This window comes from Podarcis tiliguerta, assembly GCF_965153285.1.
Source record: "Podarcis tiliguerta genome assembly, chromosome: 1".
Classification (NCBI taxonomy): Eukaryota; Metazoa; Chordata; class Lepidosauria; order Squamata; family Lacertidae; genus Podarcis; species Podarcis tiliguerta.
Window position 1 is genome coordinate 81826311 of NC_139534.1, and position 19557 is coordinate 81845867.

At 39.3% G+C, this 19557-nt stretch overlaps 1 protein-coding gene across 7 annotated transcripts in view; it reads right to left on the reverse strand.

The window, feature by feature from the left end:
- LRRC4C (leucine rich repeat containing 4C) overlaps nucleotides 1–19557 on the reverse strand; it is a 591735-nt gene that overhangs the window by 23631 nt on the left and 548547 nt on the right. The gene's annotated exons all lie outside the window — the stretch shown is intronic.

Below are 19557 nucleotides of genomic sequence, written 5' to 3' on the forward strand. Positions count from 1 at the left end.
TTTATCAAGGGAAAAGACCAACACTTGCAAAGAACCTGAGGCAAAAGCAATTAGATCAATGGGGATGAGGAGAACTAAGTGTCCATAAATATTATGAAGCAAATAAATTAAGAATCATGGTGTCATAATTAAGAGGCAGCTTTAGAGAAGCTGTGTGTAGGCATGGAAGTAATGGGGACACATTTACAATTAACTGAAATGAATTCCGATAGGGACAAATAAGTTCTGGACTCATGCAGGAAGAACCAGATGCACAAACATAAGATGGGGGACACCTGGCTAACTAGCAGTAAATTGTGAAAAGGATCTAGGGGTCTTGGTGGACCCCAAGCTTAACATGAGTCAACAGTGTGATGCAGCAGCAAAAAAGAGACAGCAAATGGTGTTCTAGGCTGCATCAACAGAAGTATAGTATCAAGATCAAAGGAAGTAATAGTACTACTCTGTTCTGCCTTGGTCAGACCACACCTGAAATACTATGTTCAGTTCTGGGCACCACATTTTTTTTTTTTTTAATGTGAAACAATTTATTTAAAAAAGAAAGAAAAGGAAGAAAATAAAGAGTAAAAGTAAAAGTAAATACAAAGCCCTCTAGCACCATTATTTTTTTATTTTATTTTTTTCATGTTTGATTTTACCATCTTGATATTTTATTAAGGATTTTCTTGTTTTACAGAAGTAAGTGTAATGCCTTGTCCCCCCCCCCATGTAACATTTTTACAAATCCATTTCATTTGTTGAGGCATTAGGCGGAGAAGAAAAAGAAAAGAAAAAAGAAAGGGGGGTGGAGAGAGGGAAGATGGATGGGGGTGGGGTCGGGTGGCGGTGTTTCTATTATGTTTAATGTATGTAGAGTTTGGTGTCAGCGTTGCTTGTGTTGTTCACTTGTGTTCCTTTGGTGGTGAGAGAGGTTGGGGTTGGCCTAGGGTGTGATTGTTTGCTTGTGATTGGCTGTGGTGATCTTTGGGCACCACAATTTAAGAAGGATATTGACAAGCTGGAATGTGTGTAGAGAAGAGCAACCAAGATGGTCAAGGGTCTGGAAACCAAGCCTTATGAGGAGCGCTTGAAGGAGCTGGGTATGTGATCAATTTATCATTGAAAATAGTTACTTCTATTACTAACTACTTGTTTTGTCAGCACCTGGAAAAGAGAAGACTAAAAGGAGATGTGATAGCCATTTTCAAATATCTAAAGGGCTGTCACATGGAAGATGGAGCAAACTTGTTTTCTCCTGCTCTGGAGGGTAGGACTCGAACCAATGGCTTCAAGTTACAAGAAAGGAGATTCCAACTAAACATCAGGAAGAATTTTCTGGCAGTAAGAGCTGTTCGACAGTGGAAGGAGGTTGTGGACTCTCCTTCCTTGGAGGTTTTTAAGCAGAGGTTGGATAGCTATCTGTCATTGATGCTTTAGCTGAGATTCCTGCATTGCAGGGGGGTGGACTAGATGACCCTTGGGGTTCCTTCCCATTCTATGATTCTATGAACAGAATTTTGGAGTGGGGGAAAAAGTAGATTTCAAATGGGGAGCAAACCCTTTGGAATTTTGGAGTGCTAATCAAAGAATTAAATGCAAAATATGGATGACTCAATGAAAGAAAACTATATCAACAAATCTTTTGGGAAAATTTAAAAGTATTACACCAATGGCACGTTATGCCAGTACATCTGGCAAGAATAACAAATACAAATAATACAGAATGTTGGTGAAATTGGTATCAATGAAGTCTATCTTTCTATCTAGAGAAAACATTTTGTGGTAATTTTGAGTAATCAATGGCAGGAAAAAAATGCTTAAATAGTCTGCTAAATCCGACACTATCCACAGTGATAATAGAAACAGAAGTAAAGTACAACAGGTCCCATGTAGTTTCTCCTTTGGGAGACATAATTAAAACATGGAATCCAAAATTTCATGGATCACTGTCAATAAAATTAAATGCTCATGTGCACAAAAATAGTCTTGTAACTACTGTAGTGTGTTAAACATGGGGTTATCTTTGTTGGCTGCTTATGAGCTTTACAGTTGCAAAATAGTGGCACCAGTGGCATATTTTACCAATACTAAAACAGCTCCACTGGCTTTCTGTTGGTTTCCAAGCACAATTCATAATGCTGCTGTTAACCTTGAAGTTATTATGTGGCTACTGTCCAGGGTATCTAGAAGTAGTACTGCCTTCTGAACCTGCACAAGAGTTGATATCATCATCAAAGTCCCTTGGCCAAGCTCCTCACCACACATCGGAGATGCCCAGTTGCTGTTAGTGTCCTATTTACAGAATAATCTGGCAGGGACCCTCAACTGCTGCCTTCACTCTCGAGTTTCAGCCTTCAGGTCAAAACCTTTTAACTGATTCAGATATTTTCAATGTGTGTTTTTGTTTTCTTCATACATTGAGTGATTTATTTCCATTATTTATATCATGTGCCTCTATTTTAAATCTGCAGGGTGTTTGTTTGTTTGTTTAAAAGGATTTCCTTGTTCTTATTTGTTGTGAAATAGTCACTTTTAGATTGTTGTTGTCCAAATTAGGCATTTTGTCCACATATTACATTGATATCTCTATCTATAGATAACATCTGTAAAAGGTTAAGGGATTGGGTGGAATCCTAGTTGTCAAACATTAGTTGAAGTGGTGCATCATCCAATACTCTTTTAGTATTGTTGACAGGGTACCCCATTGGAGGGGTCTCCTATCCAGAAGCCAAACATAGGGCAGATGAGCCATAGGACTTCCAGCCGTAGCTTTAGGATGGCCAACTCAGTAGATCAACATATTGGGGAGGCCCTAATCCATGGCATGATCCTGAAGCAGTTCCAGCCCTCTGGCAGGAGGGTGAAATGGATATACACCCAATGTCTGAGCCCAAGTTCCACTTATACCTGTTATCAATAAAGTTGTGGCCAATTTTTATCCAGATTGTTGTCTGCTTGTGTTTGTTCTGTCGCACGTGACATAGTATTAGGCTGGGGAGGGAAGGCACTGTGACTGCAGTAGTTGCCTTTAGATTGTTGTTAGGTATGTGGACATTAGGCATTTTGTTCACATATTGCATTGTTAATATCCATATCTATATATCATATCTGTAAAATGGGGATTAAATATCTCACAAACAAACAAACAAACAAACAAACAAAAACCTCATGGTGATGTTAACAGACCATACATAGTGAGGTTATAAAACTTGGAATATACCTAAAGAAGTCAATAAGTGACAAGTTTACAGCTACTACACTTAGGAAAGTCACAATCAGTAGCTTGGTGAATGAACTGTTGACTATGAAGTTCATTTCATGCTGGAAATCAGCAAGCTGGACCAGCTCAGTCCTTCATAAATATGGAAATAATCCATGAAACTGGCCTGGCATTTACCAGCACAAATTACACTGCGTCCACATTATCTCTTTTCTCCTTTATGAATTTCTCAACAGTGAATCTTTAAGGATAGTAAAAAGCTGAAATGTAACTGCTACTTTTCCATTAACGATAAAAAGAAAGGGAGGAAATGGGTAATTTAATGCGCAGGGTCATTCATGTGCATGGCCTAGCTGGCTGGACTCAAAAAAAAATATAGACAAGTTGAAAGAACAATTTATGCAGAAATTGAAAATTACAAATTTTTGAAAGAAATTCAGAACCAAGAAAGGGTGGAACAACAGTGCACAACCAATCCATGCAATATTGATTTTTTAAAAGGGAAATCTGTTTACTTGCTTGAAGATTACTAATATAAAGCAACTATTCTGCTGTTATTTTAGTCATATGACTACAAAACTGGGGGTGAGGGAATAAAACAATATATTAAAACCATATACATTTTAAAGCATTTTGCTACCTAAATAAATAAGCTGTAATTCCCCCACTTGATTTTATCACAATATGTTTAACAAGACACCTGCAATTTAAAGTATAGCAGAGTACGCATTTCCATGGATCATGTGCAGATCTTTACATGTACTTCATAGGATCTTGTCTGTCAAGCATGGACATTTACAGTGCAGTTCTAAACATGGCCATTCAAAAGATAGTCCCATTGAGTTTACTCCCAGTAAACATATATATAGCATTGCAGCCTGAGTGGACTAATTGATAATAATGACTTTCATTTATAGAGCCTTCTGAATCTGGACTCTTCTCAGTGGACTTGCAGTTAACAAGCATGTGGGACATAGACACAGCATGAATATTATGTATCGACTGCTCAAAATGCTCTGAGATGTGCTACCTGAAACCATTAATAATAATAATAATAATAATAATAATAATAATAATAATAATAATAATTTATTTCTACCCCACCCATACAACTTACAGGAGCATGGCAGGGGTTGATTAAAAATATAGGGTGGTATTCAACTAAGTTTTATTCAGAGACGTCCCAATGAAGCTATTGGACCTCACTTGGTAATGTTCATTAATCTCAATAGGTCTACTCTGAGTTAAATGCAGTTGACTATCACCCATAAGATAAATTGTCACAAATGTGTTAACAACTTAAAGCGTCTAAGGCGCTGTCTTTGGGTCTCGTTCAAATAAGTAGCCCTTCCGATGGCACAGTGCCCTCTGGCATGGAGCTACAGTGTTGGCTAACTAATAGAAAATGGGAAAGCTGCACTTAATGAATCAACAAAGTCATTTCCTGCAACTGTCTGCATTTCCCTGGACACCTTCCCCTCCAAGTGCTGACCAGGCACAATGCTGCTGTTCAGCACATGACAAATAGCAACTGCAGGATTCAAGGCTTTGTGACCACAATTCCATTACATGAGAGCAGGAGCAACATGCACACGCCATGTTACCTAATCTATCCATCAGTATCTGCAATGATTCTTGACAGCTGGCCTTTGCTATTATGGCATTTGTCTTCATGAGCCCAGAGACAAAGGATTAGCTGAAAGTGGTTTGGCTGTGAGTTATCCCGTCTCTTATCACAATTGTCTTAAGATAAATTGTGCGGCAAGTCAGCCATTGTGTACTATATGTATTGCAGGTTCTGTTCAAACCCTTACAGTAACGTTTTTGGGGGTACGTCTATGCCTTTGTGGGACGCGGGTGGCACTGTCGGTTAAACCACAGAGCCTAGGACTTGCCAATCAGAAGGTCGGTGGTTCGAATCCCCGCGATGGGGCGAGCTGCCGTTGCTCAGTCCCTGCTCCTGCCAACCTAGCAGTTCACAAGTACATCAAAGTGCAAGTAGATAAATAGGTACCACTCTGGCGGGAAGGTAAACGGCATTTCCATGCGCTGCTCTGGTTCGCCAGAAGCGGCTTAGTCATGCTGGCCACATGACCCGGAAGCTGTACGCCGGCTCCCTCGGCCAATAAAGCGAGATGAGTGCTGCAACCCCAGAGTCGGTCACGGCTGGACCTAATGGTCAGGGGTCCCTTTACCTTTCCCTATGCCTACTCCTTTGACAACCACAGTTGACCACATCCACATGCAGTTCCAAGGAGATTTGGTCCTAACATACCAGCTTCATTTTAGTAAATGAATAAATGCTTTCAAGGGCTCCTCCTAAGTGTCCTTTTAAACAACATTCCATTGATGTAGTCTACAGGAATAACCAAATAACATGATAACCAAAGCAGCTATTCTTTACCTCTTTTGACCACTAGCCAAGCTCTCTTGAAGTTCTATGCTATGAAGGGCCAGATATCATTGCAGCAGAACTGAAAGATTATCATTTACTATAGCCACATAAATTTGGTGGCTTCTCTATAAGGTATCAAAGCAGTACAGGAATGTACCTTTCAGTTTAATTAATGGTATGTCAAGCATTTCTAATCTAAAACCTCATTTTTCTCCCCAAAGGGATACTAAATCCGCTGTTTTAAATTGCATTTACCTGCAGTTTGGTGTCCAAGTTGTCAGCTCTGGTACGATTTATTTTTTTCCTTAAACACTGTACAAATTACCTAGCCATTTTAAAATTATATAGCAGCAGGAAGCAAAGTTGCTGGGTTTTTTCTTTTTTAATGATTCAGGGTGCTTTATTTCAAGCTCACTTACAGGTACACTAAAAACAACTACATTTTTCAAAAATGAAATTTAACAAGCAACACTTAAGAGCGAGAAAAATGCTCGCTAGACTAAACTTGATCACACTTCGCTCTCCTTTTTTCTTTTCTACTTAGAGGTGAGGAAAGAAGGAAAGGCAAAGTGTGAAAAACAACTGTGGGGATTGGGAAAGTCGATCCAATCCCAAGGGGGCTGACTAAATGCCTGCATGCTCCAGTTTAAAACTTGCCAATGCTGTATCTCAACGGTGCTTGGGATTGCAATAAAAGTCTGTTTGTGAAGTTAAAGAAAAACACAAGTTCTTTGAGGTATGTGATATTAATTTCATGGCATGTGGTAGTATTTCTTTTCAATCAACATCATGATTTGTACAAGCTATTCTGTTTTCTAGTCGCTTATTTTGCAGTATTAATACAGACACACATACATTCAAGTACATGTGGTGCTCTCCTCAGTTAATGTTGGACCCCAGCTATCACATAAGTTACTTGAAAGTTGAGGATAATCATGCTTTGATTTTTTTTTTTTAACCCACCACCAATATTTCCCTAAATCCATGCTTGATGTACAACTTATGAATGTGACACAGTATAGGTTTGTCAGAAGTGTCTCTCTTTATTAGCCAATGCAACATCAAAAATGCCTAAGATATCCCTACATCAAATTGCTTCTCCCCCTCTCTCTGTTATTTATGACTAATTACATTAATGCAAAAGAAAGAAATGTCCTCCATTCTTAATTCTTTCTCAAGGCTTGGATAAATGATTGCTAATGAAAAATGAAAAGAACCCATGATATAAATGATCCCCATATAGGATAGCTGCATATTTCTGCATTGCAGGGGGTTGGACTAGATGATCTTCAGGGTCCCTTCCAACTCTACAATTCACTGATTCTATGATATATAGCCAGGTAAAGCCTTTTCAGGGAAATTTGTATAACTTTGCATTTGTAAAGTGACATTTATGAAGAGATTTTACTTTCTTGGGCTCCATGATCACTGCAGATGGTGACAGCAGCCACAAAATTAAAGGACACCTGCTTCTTGGGAGAAAAGCAATGACAAACCTAGACAGCATCTTAAAAAGCAGATACATCACCTTGCCGACAAAGGTCCGTATAGTTAAAGCTATGGTTTTCCCAGTAGTGATGTATGGAAGTGAGAGCTGGACCATAAAGAAGGCTGATCGCCAAAGAATTGATGCTTTTGAATTATGGCGCTGGAGGAGACTCTTGAGAGTCCCATGGACTGCAAGAAAATGAAACCTATCCATTCTTAAGGAAATCAGCCCTGAGTGCTCACTGGAAGGACAGATTGTGAAGCTGAGGCTCCAATACTTTGGCCACCTCATGAGAAGAGAAGACTCCCTGGAAAAGACCCTGATGTTGGGAAAGATTGAGGGCACAAGGTGAAGGGGACGACAGAGGACGAGATGGTTGGACAGTGTTCTCAAAGCTACTAACATGAGTTTGACCAAACTGTGGGAGGCAATGGAAGACAGGAGTGCCTCGAGTGCTCTGGTCCATGGGGTCACGAAGAGTCGGACACAACTAAATGACTAAACAACAACAACAAATATCTACCTCCTCCAATTTCCCTACTCTAAACAAGGCAATTATGTACTCTTTGTTCAGGTATATGATAGTGGCACTTCTGAAAAAAGTAATGATTAAGTCTTTCAAGATATTAATAACAAAAAAATACTAACTTCCTTCCTTCACCCTGCTATGCAATGGGTAGAAAACTTTAGTCTAGTTCAACTTCAAACATGAATTAGCAATACGTAGACTAAACGACTAAACAACAACAACAAAAGTAGAAAAGCAGGCGTGAAAGAGTTACCCATTATGCTCAAAGCTTAATCTTAATAGGTTCTGACTACACATTGAATGTGGGACACAGGTGGTACTGTGGGTTAAACCACAGAGCCTAGGACTTGCTAAATCAGAAGGTCGGCGGTTCGAATAACCGCGACGGGGTGAGCTCCCGTTGCTCAGTCCCTGCTCCTGCCAACCTAGCAGTTCAAAAACACGTCAAAGTGCAAGTAAATAAATAGGTACCACTCCGGCGGGAAGGTAAATGGCATTTCCGTGTGCTGCTCTGGTTCACCAGAAGCGGCTTACTCATGCTGGCCACATGACCCGGAAGCTGTACGCTGGCTCCCTCGCCAATAAAGCGAGATGAGCGCTGCAACCCCAGAGTCGGCCACGACTGGACCTAATGGTCAGGGATCCCTTTACACATCAAATGAGTTATAACAATATGCATAAAGCTATCAGTACTGTATTAAAATCTGGAAACTGAAAACCTTGATGTTTTGATTCCTTTTTTATTCATATAAAGGGAAGAATAAGTGAACAGATTTTCCTCCATTTTACATAGCGGCAGACTGCAAAATCTGTCTGGAAAAGTTAAGGAAGCATTTTACCAAACTCTATCTTAGGTATATGACTGATTGTAGGTGTGAAGGAATGAAACTGCTCCACCATTTCATTTTCTCTCCTTTATTACAAGAACATTCCCCCCCCCTCTTTCCTTTTCATTAAAAAAATATATGTGCCTATTCTAAGTTAACAGAAGAAAAAAATATGCAGCCCAGCAACTTGGTAGTTAAGGAAACATGTATCTTCAAGATTTAAGGGAGAGAAATTGAGCAGGCTGAAAGGATGGAAACTTATCCACAAGTGTACTCCCCGTGTACACCATGAGGTTCAGGGGAAGAGTAGAAATACTGTGTATAAGGAGACAGTTGAAACATAGTATGATCATAGTGGAAGAGAGAGAAAAGGGGAGTATTTGTGTGAATGCTGAAACGATGGTGGTGGTGAAACAAATTGAAACATTGTGGAAGTATGTCAGTTTGCATTTCTTAGTACATAAAGTATTGATCCAATGTATCTTTCCCATTCAACTTAATTCAAGAGAAGCTTCTCTGTGTGAAAGAAACAAGCAGAAGGTTCATGATGTTTGGGTTGCTCCTTCAGAGAAGCTGAGTACAGCTGGTTTAAACTGGTTCTGTTATCTTTTCTGTCAAAGTCATGCTGACTATAATAATAGGCAAGAAGGAGCCTGGGTTTCACTTTCTCTTTCTGTCTCTCTTTTCTTCTGGTGTGGTGTTCTGTATATAGCATGCCTATTGTTAAAGTTTTAGACTTATTATAAGTTATCGTAAGTTTAAGTTAAGTCTGCTGCAACTGGATTTCTTAAGGACAGTGCCCATCCTGAATGTATTAGATTTGTGACCATTATGCTCATTTGCCTTCAGTAGCAGTAAAGCCCTGCTGGATGAAATACAATTGCCCCTCGTCTATTTTGTGGGAATCTTGCAATGTGTTTAAATTTTTACTCTGCTAACTATACATTGGAGTTCTGCTCTGGATCAATATCTAGCAAGATTTCAATGACAAAGTAAGGAAGCACAGTGGAAGCACTGCGCAAGGAAGAAGCCAGAGAAGGAGGCTGCAAATGGAACGGGAAGCTCAGCTCTGAGAAAGTATTGAGCAGGTGAGAAAAGTAATCTAGTCTAGCTTGAGGTGGATACAATTTCTGCTGTCATTTTGATTTTGCTCCTTGGTATCAACATTCAAAGTGTTCTTAACTTTTTCCTTTTTAAGAACAGGTTTCCAAAACTGGAAAAGGTTAAGTTTTTAAAAGTTGTTGTTGTTGTTAAATTTGTCATTTTATTACTCACCCCATACCTAATTGCTTTCATACTCTACCAAGGATAGAAAATTGGCTGAGCCAGTGGGTTTTTCAAGTGCCAGAAGCTGGAGCATAGAAGCATAGAATTGCATAGTTGGAAGATACCCTAAGGGTCATGTAGTCCAACTTCCTGCAGTACAGGAATTCTGCACACAGCTGTCCCAGTTGGGCTTGAACCACCACTTTCTGGTTAACAGCCAGAAACATTGATCCACTGAGCTACATTGGGGGAGGGGGGCAGTTGGCATGCACACTATACCTTTAAAGCACCTTTGAAACTCATTTCACTATCAAAGAATTCTGGTCATTGTAGCTTACTGCTCACAGTAACAATACCTAGAAACACTAGGACCCTCGTACCTACGGGACTGCCTCTCCTGGTATGCCCCATGGAGGACCTTAAGGTCCATAAATAGCAACACTTTAGAGGTCCCGGGCCCTAAGGAAGTCAGATTAGCCTCAACCAGTGCTAAAGTGGGCCTAAATGTTTTGCTTTCTGTAATATAAAAAAAGTATTCCTCAATTTTATTGAACCTCATAAATAAAATGTCATTCATATCATGCGCATGGGGAATATGTTAATTGAGAAAGAATATGTGATTTTGCAGGATCAAATAACTGTAGCTAAAAAATGAATATAAACCAAAGTCTTACGTTTAAACATATCAGTCAGTGAAATTAATTGATCCATGTATAACTCAGGTTAAAATAGGCCTTTTTAAATCAGCTTTAAATAAGATCTATCGAATGTGAGAAGGTATTCATTGGTTAACGTATTATTCCCTTGATATAGGAAATATTGTAAAGTTGATTTTTGAAGTAATGAATTGCCTGTCATTTAGGTGGAAGTTATACCCTTGAAAATTTAAATTACATTGAGACATTAATTTTAGTAAATTAATTAGGAAATAAAGTAAATGAAAGATAGTTAATTTGACTGAAGTAATGTAACAGTATGAGAAATTTAACAGTTTAAGTTTCCCTTCTTATTATTCACAGAAATTTGTGTCTTCTACCACTCTGCAGCATCTATTAATGACATCCACATATTTAGCCACCCATGGATAGCATGAGTGTTAGAATTCCTGCTCCATGATTGCAATCATGGGATTTTTGTCTATCACATGATGGTGTATGTTTTGACTCCACAGAGTGGGAAGTGATAGAAACAGGATGTTTGTGTTACTGTGTTCTGTGAAGTGGGACTATTGTCCTTTGTTCTTTTTTCTCTTTGCTGTCTGATGCTAGAGAGAGATGGAGCCGTGTTGCAGTGCTCAGTGTGTGTTTATATGTAAATAAAGTAGATTAGCCAAAACGCTGAGTTGCTGAGGTCTGTCACGCATGATGTGCAAACTCTGCGGATCCCTGAGTGTGCCGGTGTTGGTTGGCTCGGTCGCTGTGATATTTGGACAGAAGAAACCTTTTGAAGCTCCTGAACTATCAACCAGGAGGGAGGGAACATACCAGTCGGGCATGTGTCTCTGCCAAGGTCCTACTCGAGTGTAGGCTGAACTCCTGACAGAGATATCTCATATTTTCCTCATATTATTTGTGCACTGTGTGTCATTCTCATCTCTGAGAAAGATCTCTAGTTAGTCAGTTAGTTAGTTAGTTTATTAAATTTCTATAGTGCCCTTCATTGAAGGATCACAGGGCAGTTTACAATATAAAAACACAAAATTGCATAAACCAATACAATACCCCCAACCTACAATATTTTATTTATTAAATTTAAAAATGACTTCTGAAGGGCTGGCAGTTTATGTATAATTATGCATCATAATTATGCCAATATATGTTGAACAATTTCAAAAAACAAAATCAAGGGAGGGAGGGAGGGCAAACGAGCATAATAAAAGCAAACAAAGTGATACTTGAGTCTTCCGCAAAGATTTTGACAGAGGAGAAACCACTGTATATGAAACACTGGTGTACTGCACGCTACTATAAGAGCACAGAGTCCAATCCCTCAAGATGCTGCATATATATGAAGTTCTATGCAAGTTTTCCTGCCCCCTTACAATCCTGTTATTATTATTCTACAGTGCTTTATACAATTTTAGGCATGATCATCATATAAGCACTTTTGTCACCATTTGGCTGGATCAAAGCAGAATCCAGAATAGTGTGATCTACCAGTTTCTTTCACTTCCTTGGCCTGGCCTGATGGCCCAATTTTATTTTATTTTAATACAGCAATTTTTTGCAAAGGATCAGTTTTCCCAAAATGGATGTATGAAAAATGAAAATGCAACAAATATCTCAGCAATCAAGTTCTCCCAATATCGACCACATCTTCCACTGCAATTAGTCCTCCCACAGGGCACATTGGGATTTACAAGGTGCACAGGATGGGACACAGGAGCAGCCCCCCTGTCCCCACTCTCACCCCACACATGTCCTTATGTTGAAGATGAAAGCTGAATGAACTGAAAGTGGCACTTTATGGGTAGAGAGTGTTTCAGTTAATTGATGGAAAATTCATGATGGCTGGTGGGGGAGCCACCTTAGGGCCCTGTCAGGAAAAAAGACAAGGTCTAAATAAATACATAATAACAATAATTTCTCCACTACTTTGTAGTTTCTTTTTTTAAAAAATGTACAAGTCAGAAATGCTTAGCATGCCATTTATGGTTTTGGTATCATAGATTCAACCCTAACTCTGTTTAGGATCACTGCACAGACTGATCAGAAGGTATTCTAGCTCCAAAAGGCCACTCAAGAGTTAATCTTACAGCCAAAGCCAACTCAGTTGACTCACGTGGTGTGGAAACACTGTTGGAAAAGCTTCCATAAACCATCTGAGAACACTGAACAAAATGCTCTTTAATAATCGTGAATGAAGTACAATCTTTGATTCACTGTTAATTACCTGTTTGACCCACCAGAATTATCTGCAATTTAACAGCATGACAGGTAACAACTGGAGAGTCCTAAATACCTGCCTGAAAGATTGATAATGTTTTCTTCTTAACAGACAGACAGACGCAGTCCTCAGTACTATAAGCAGTGATTTTTTGGGAGGGGTATGCATACCCCTAAGCATTTTGTGAATCTTTGTACTTTTGTCCATTTACTGTATTCATTTTCCCCAGTCTGAACTATAAATGATGGTTTTCATAGTACTGGGTTATAGAATGGAAAATACCATAGTGTGCATGCCATTCTTTTATACCATGTTGTACAGGATTTTAAAATGTTATGGCTATCCTTGTTAATCTATGGATTTTAATAGTTAATTGTTCCCATATTACTGACCTCTAGAAGATGGTTTGCAACATGCTACTGAAATGATGCAAGTGTTAAACAAATGCCAAGTGTTTAGGACAAACTCTCCAGAGAACCTAAGATGTCACTTTTATTCAACACTGTATGGTTTTACAGGGATGCAAAAGGTGAAAGAGTCTAATAAAGGACTGGGAGAAGCTTATATACTGCCAGGCAGCTTTGAAGAGGTAAATAATTAAAGCTCCAAAGAAAGGGGGGGAATTAGTTTGGAGGGCTATCAGAGGTCTAGCATATATATAATGGGCAAAAGATTAAAGATAGGATGAACACAGATGCTCAATGAAAGTTCACACAACCTCCCATGTGTTAAAACAGGGATCACCAAAGTGGTGCCCATGAGTGCCTGTGCACCCATATTGGCCTTCTCTGGCAGCCACAGGGTCCATGAAGGTTGCATGAAGAGCTCTGTTGTAGTCAGTAGAAGACATTCTGCTGTCTGTTTGGATGTGTATGTGTATGCATACACACAGTGTCCAGTCCCTTATTTGCAAATATGCTCATGGGCCCCCCAAAAAACTGGCAATGCCTGTGCTAAAAGGAAATGTGAAGGATCAGCTTCATTCCTTCATTCCTTTACACCTGCCCCTACTGGCTGCACATTTGGCAATGATGAAAAGAGGTGTACATGTGCGCTAATGTATTGCGCAAAGCGCCTCTACTGTAGGGGGAATCCTGGGCTAACATGTTTGTTGGTATGTGTGTAGGGCCCTTTCTCAGGGCTGCCAACCATACAGCTCACAGAGGTGTAGCCAAGTGGACGTGCTGAAAGCAGGCCTCCCACCCCAAGTATTTTATGGTCTCTATTATTCTACTCCTTATTACCTATGAAGTGAAGAACTGTTTCTCATACACTAATGTTTTGTTGCTACACCCTGTTTGTTCAAGAAAGGAGTTGGTTAATATTTTTGCATAATCTTAAAAGTTTATTCAAATTATAATGCTATTGTTTCAAAGGAGCTGAGTAAAACAACATCAAAAATCTCCTCCTCCTCTTCCTTGAGGTGTTTTTTCCCCCTCTCTCTCCTAGGACAAATGCCTGAGTCTTTAAAAAGAAGATTACATTGCTTTTTTGCCTGAGAATTTCTCCATTATGCAGCTTTTAAGCTTCAGTTTTAAAGCCTGAAAATCCATCTATTGTGTGCAATTTCACACCTTGAAATTAAGATTAGTCATATATATGTGAACCCAACACAGCTCCTTCATCACACAGATTGCTCAGAACTATAACCTCAGAGATATGACTACAATCTCTGCTTTAAAATAAATCCCTCAATGCCAGTACAATGGTACCTTAGGTTAAGTACTTAATTCGTTCTGGAGGTCTGTTCTTAACCTGAAACTGTTCTTAATCTGAGGTACCACTTTAGCTAATGGGGCCTCCTGCTGCTGCTGCTGCGGTGGCGGCAGCGCCGCGTGATTTCTGTTCTCATCCTGAAGCAAAGTTTTTAACCCGAGATACTATTTCTGGGTTAGCGGAGTCTGTAACCTGAAGCGTCTGTAACCCGATGTACGACTGTATTATAATATGAACATTATGGGGTTAAATTTAGAACCTGTCATCATCATCTAGAACACTGTTCCTTCTGGCAGAGGGCCTTCTCAGTAGTGGCGCCTGCCCTGTGGAATGCTCTCCCATCAGATGTCAAGGAAATAAACAAGTATCTGACATTTGAAGGCAGCCCTGTCTAGGGAAGTTTTTAATGCTTGCAGTTTTATTCTGTTTTTAATGTTCTGTTGAAAGCTGCCCAGAGTGGCTGGGGAAACCCAACCAGATGGGTGGGGTAGAAATAAATTAGTTGTTGTTGTTGTTGTTGTTGTTGTTGTTCCAGATTTTGTTGGGCTACAATACCCATCATTACCAGTCAGCATGGCCAATGGTCAGGAATGATGGAAGTTGAAGTCCAGCAATATCTGGAAGATACTGCTCTTTGGACAGATTCTACCTTTAGTCCTCTCTGTCACCCCCACCCCCCACCATTCTCTCTCTGTTTCTTGTCCATACATAGCCTACAAATAAAGTGGGTATTATATGCATTTTAAGATTCCCATTCAAAACCCAAGCAATTATTTGAAATGGCTTATAAAATACCCCAGAAAACTGCCAATATTTAACTCTTTCAAAATATATAGACCAACACTTAGAATATAAATATGACATTTGAAACTTAAAATATGAAAACTTTGGACCAAAAACAGTGAAGACAAACTATTCCTCAAAGCTACTCTGAGATACTCTATAGCAGATGTTGTAGGATACATATCCCATCAGCCCCAGCCAACATGGCCAACGGTCAGAGATGACCAGTCTTGCCCAGTCTGATAAAAAAACAACGCTGCTTTTACTGAATGTATTCCATTAGCCAGAATTAGATGAAATAAAGGTTTCATGAAGAAGTAATTCCATGACAGAGTGATTTCTATGCAGCCCACTCCTTTCTAGAGGAATGCAGCACCAAGCCCTTTGAAACAGGCTATCTTCCTGCTGAAGACAACAGCACAATCAATTTGATCTTGAGCGACTGATTTAGTGAGTTAATATATTCACATATTTTACATACATACATATGCAAAGCCATACATACAATGCAGCAGAGATTGGAATTAGGGCCTCGGGAGAGGAGAGGAATCACTTACCTACTGAGTCACCACAGTCCAGCATTGTTCCAGGGTAGTCATATGTAACCCATTAATTTAAAATATAATTATGCTCCGCTACTAAGTACATATGCACAGAACCTTACACAACCAAGGAGATATTTTCAAAGCTTTCTCCTCTGCAGAAACATCTGCAGTACCTATTTTTAAACCGAGGACCTAGCATTATGTCTTCACTGAAATTAAGCTAATCTCGGCACGCTGAACCAAAAGAGCATATTTCTAATTAGTAGTGCTGCATAAGGAAAGAAAGAGAATTCCATTCAAGTCCCAAGGTAGAATCCAAATCTCCAACAGACGTGTCTAATGTTTGCTGTGAGTGATTGACAAATGGATGTTTCAAGAAAATGAGCCAATTAGTCCAAAGCTTTAGTTGGTACTGTAGCTGCTGTGGATCATAAAATGCAGGTTCATCTCTTTTATATCTATACCATAGAATGGTGTATGCATTGAGGGAATGGGAGGTAAGTGGGAAGATGCCTGGGCAACATTAAAAATTCCATCACCTTGGCATGGATCTTGATGCTCAGGAACTACTTAAAGGGCAGAGTCAGCTGGCCTACAGATTACCACTGTTTTCACAACAGCTTCTTGCTTAAAAGAAGAAGAAGGGCTGACCTTTAGGGAAAGCATCAGAGTAGCGCTACAGGAAATACCCAGATGACTGCCAAACAAATATTGCAAGGAACCTGGAAATACAGAATGGAATCTAACCCAGACACTATTAAACATGTGGAATCAGCTGCAAAGCTGCCTGTAGTAAAAAGAAATAGGAAAACAGAGTCAACGATGAGCTCTTAACCAATGGGAAGGGGAATACAATGTTTAACATTTTGTACTCTCTGCTGGAAAGAGACAGCAAGATGTCTTAACTAGAATATCATATTTACTAAGAATAATTTACAATCCCAACAGGTTTCTTCTCTTTTCTGGTGTTCCCCCAATTTCCTGGACTTGATGTCTTCAGTTAAGTGAAGCTTGCCTAAAAGTACAGCTACAGATTTTAACTGCAGTGCATTACCCTTACACAAAGTATAATACCAATGTGCATTTGATGTTCAGACTCAGTTCTGTGTGGCTTTTCACATTCATGGAATGTGATTTGGCTTTCACACTGACATCTCACTCACCTCACCCTATTAATCTCCAAGTATTTACGTAAGTACCTGGCTGATATAAACAGGAGCCAAACTGATTTGAAATCTACATGCTTCTTTCTTATTTAACAATGGGGACTTCCCAGCCTCCTTCGAGACTATTAATTGATGCAATCTATATGACAGTAAAATCATAGTGTAATATTTACAACTAGTCAGTGTTCTGAATTGTCTGATCAGATTATACTATGGCATGCATATCTTATTCCAAAGGGGAAATCTGCTGTTGTCTTAAGAATCAATGTATTTATGTATGCTGCTTAATTAAAAGAAAAGGGGGAAAGGGGAAAGATAACTAATTGATGGCTGAAACAGAAAAAGTTTGATCCTAAAGTTTCTACATGATATATAGGCTACAATCCTAACCTTGATTACCAGAGAGTAGGCTCAACTGAATTCAATAGAATTGACTTCTGAGTATACAGTACATTTTTAGCACTGTATGTTATTATATTGTTAATAATATAATACACATGTTCATGCAAAAGATCCTCAAATAGCAATTTTCCCACGAACGTGTAACTTCTGTCTTCTTGCATCCCCCTCTTTCTCCCCCCACTACAAAAGACCACAGAAGGTCTGAAGCAGAAGGGCATTGCACTATGTACAATTTATTATAGCCGGCTTTGCCTGGTTAGGAAATCTTCATTAGCATACACTTCTCAACCAAAATTACTAAAGCTGAAAAATGGCCATGAAAATCGCCATTTTGTGAATAACCATAAGCATCAGAACACACAATTTGCTATCAGTTTCCATGAGCTGCCTCAGGGTGGACAGTGTTTTTATAACCCATTACACTATCTTAAACTTGTACGTTCTTATCAAGGTTTCGCAGTTTCCATAAATTGGTTCAGAAATGTTTTATCTGAAGAACCAAAGTCCTATACTACCGGGCTTGCAATCAGCAACCATTTATAATGAATCTATATTAATAGCTCAGTGTTCCTGCCTTAAAATTATACCTCATAATAAAATTCAGTAAGTTTCCTAGGGTCAATGCCACTCCCATGACTGGTACTGTCTTTATCTCTGCTTTCAAGTTTTTGGGTTAATACACGTCAAATCATACTGCCCAATTCCTACTTTTAGTCAATCTGAAGCCAAAGAGTTTAAACTAATAATCTACTGGTGAGACTTTCCAAAACAACCCCCTCCTCCACATCATCATAAGGGAGGTCATTCAGGTCCCTTTTTCAAGCTTATAGGGCATTTCCTTTCAAACTGAATCTCCCCAGTCTCCCAAGTGCACAAATTCAAAATGATAGCCTTTATCTTGGAAATGTTCTGAAATTCACCATAAATGAAGCCTGCTTTAATCACACATTTCCCACTCGGTATTTTCAGCTATAGCAACAGCAGTTCTTGGCAAGGTGGCCAGATGGAAAAGAGGGTAAGGCTCCTGTACCTTTAATAACTGGGTAGTGCAGTGACTCACCAGGCCAATCACAGTGCTGCTTAAAGCAGAGCTCTTTATTAGCCATGGTTTCTGGGAGCATAATCATTCCGCAACTTAAAACAAACAGAAAGCAGCAGTTGGTGGTTGGCTTAAGAGTTGGCAGGAAACAAGGGGTAACCAGACAAAGCTTTCAGATCCTTATACATAAAAGTCACGCTTTCTTCGTGAGCAAGTGGCTGGAAATATAAAGGCGGGGGGGGGGGGGAGAACTAGAAGCACCAAGACAGGTGTCTCAATGCTAGAGACAGATTCCCCCAAGCCTGCCTTCCTAGTGGACACCTGTCCAATGAATGTTCTCTTATCAAGCTCAAGTCTCTGCTCCAGATTCCAAGGTGATGCATTAAGGATAAGTATCATCTCTCTTTCTCTCTGGACACTAACAATTCATGAAGCACATTCTTGAATGGAAACTAAACAGAAATAATACATTTTGAATAGTCAGGACAACCATGACCAAACCATCTCAGTAAGAGAATGATCAAATTCTTTGGTTCTTCAAAGACAACACTTGACATCATTTAGGATCTCTTTCCTGGAATCCAGAAAACCAATAAAATAGGGCTGGAGTTAAACAAAACAAAAAAAAAAAAAATGGGTTGATAGATGGACTGAAGTCAGAGAAAGACATTTGTTAATTGAAATGTCAATATAAAACTACCATTGAAATGAAGAGAGATTCTGATTTTGGCCCACAGATTTGAGGTTTTCCACCAATCTAAATCAACATTGACAACTACAAGATCACCCCTTTATAATAAAGCTAAAAAGTACAAGCTGTACTGTTGCCAGAGTTATCCGTGGAGGAAATAAATATTTATTAAGATTTACATGGATAACTCATATCTAAAATATTTGAAATGCGAGAGGAAAGAGTCCTTGTAGCAATCAGTCTATACGCAGATCAAAGTGAGACATCTACCAACATATGCATTTCAGATGCTCATTAAGAAGTTGAGGAACACAAAAAGAAAGCTGAGGACTGACTGCTCAGCCTATAAGGAAGTTACCAGTGAAGAAAGATAGAGAAAAAGACAGAAAGGAAAGCAGGTCTTCTTAAGCAAGCAAAGTAGCCTGGGTGGATAACTGCTAATGACATACGCACAAGTTTCTCTGATACGGGAAGGAAAACTTTGTATTGCTCTAAAAGGCAACAGACTTTTTACCTTTTGGATCTGAGCAAAGAGACAAATAGCCTAATATGATGGCAGGCTGTCCTAATTCTGTGATTTCACAGAAAGCTTTAACCAAGTCCTGTAATTAATTTCTACAAACT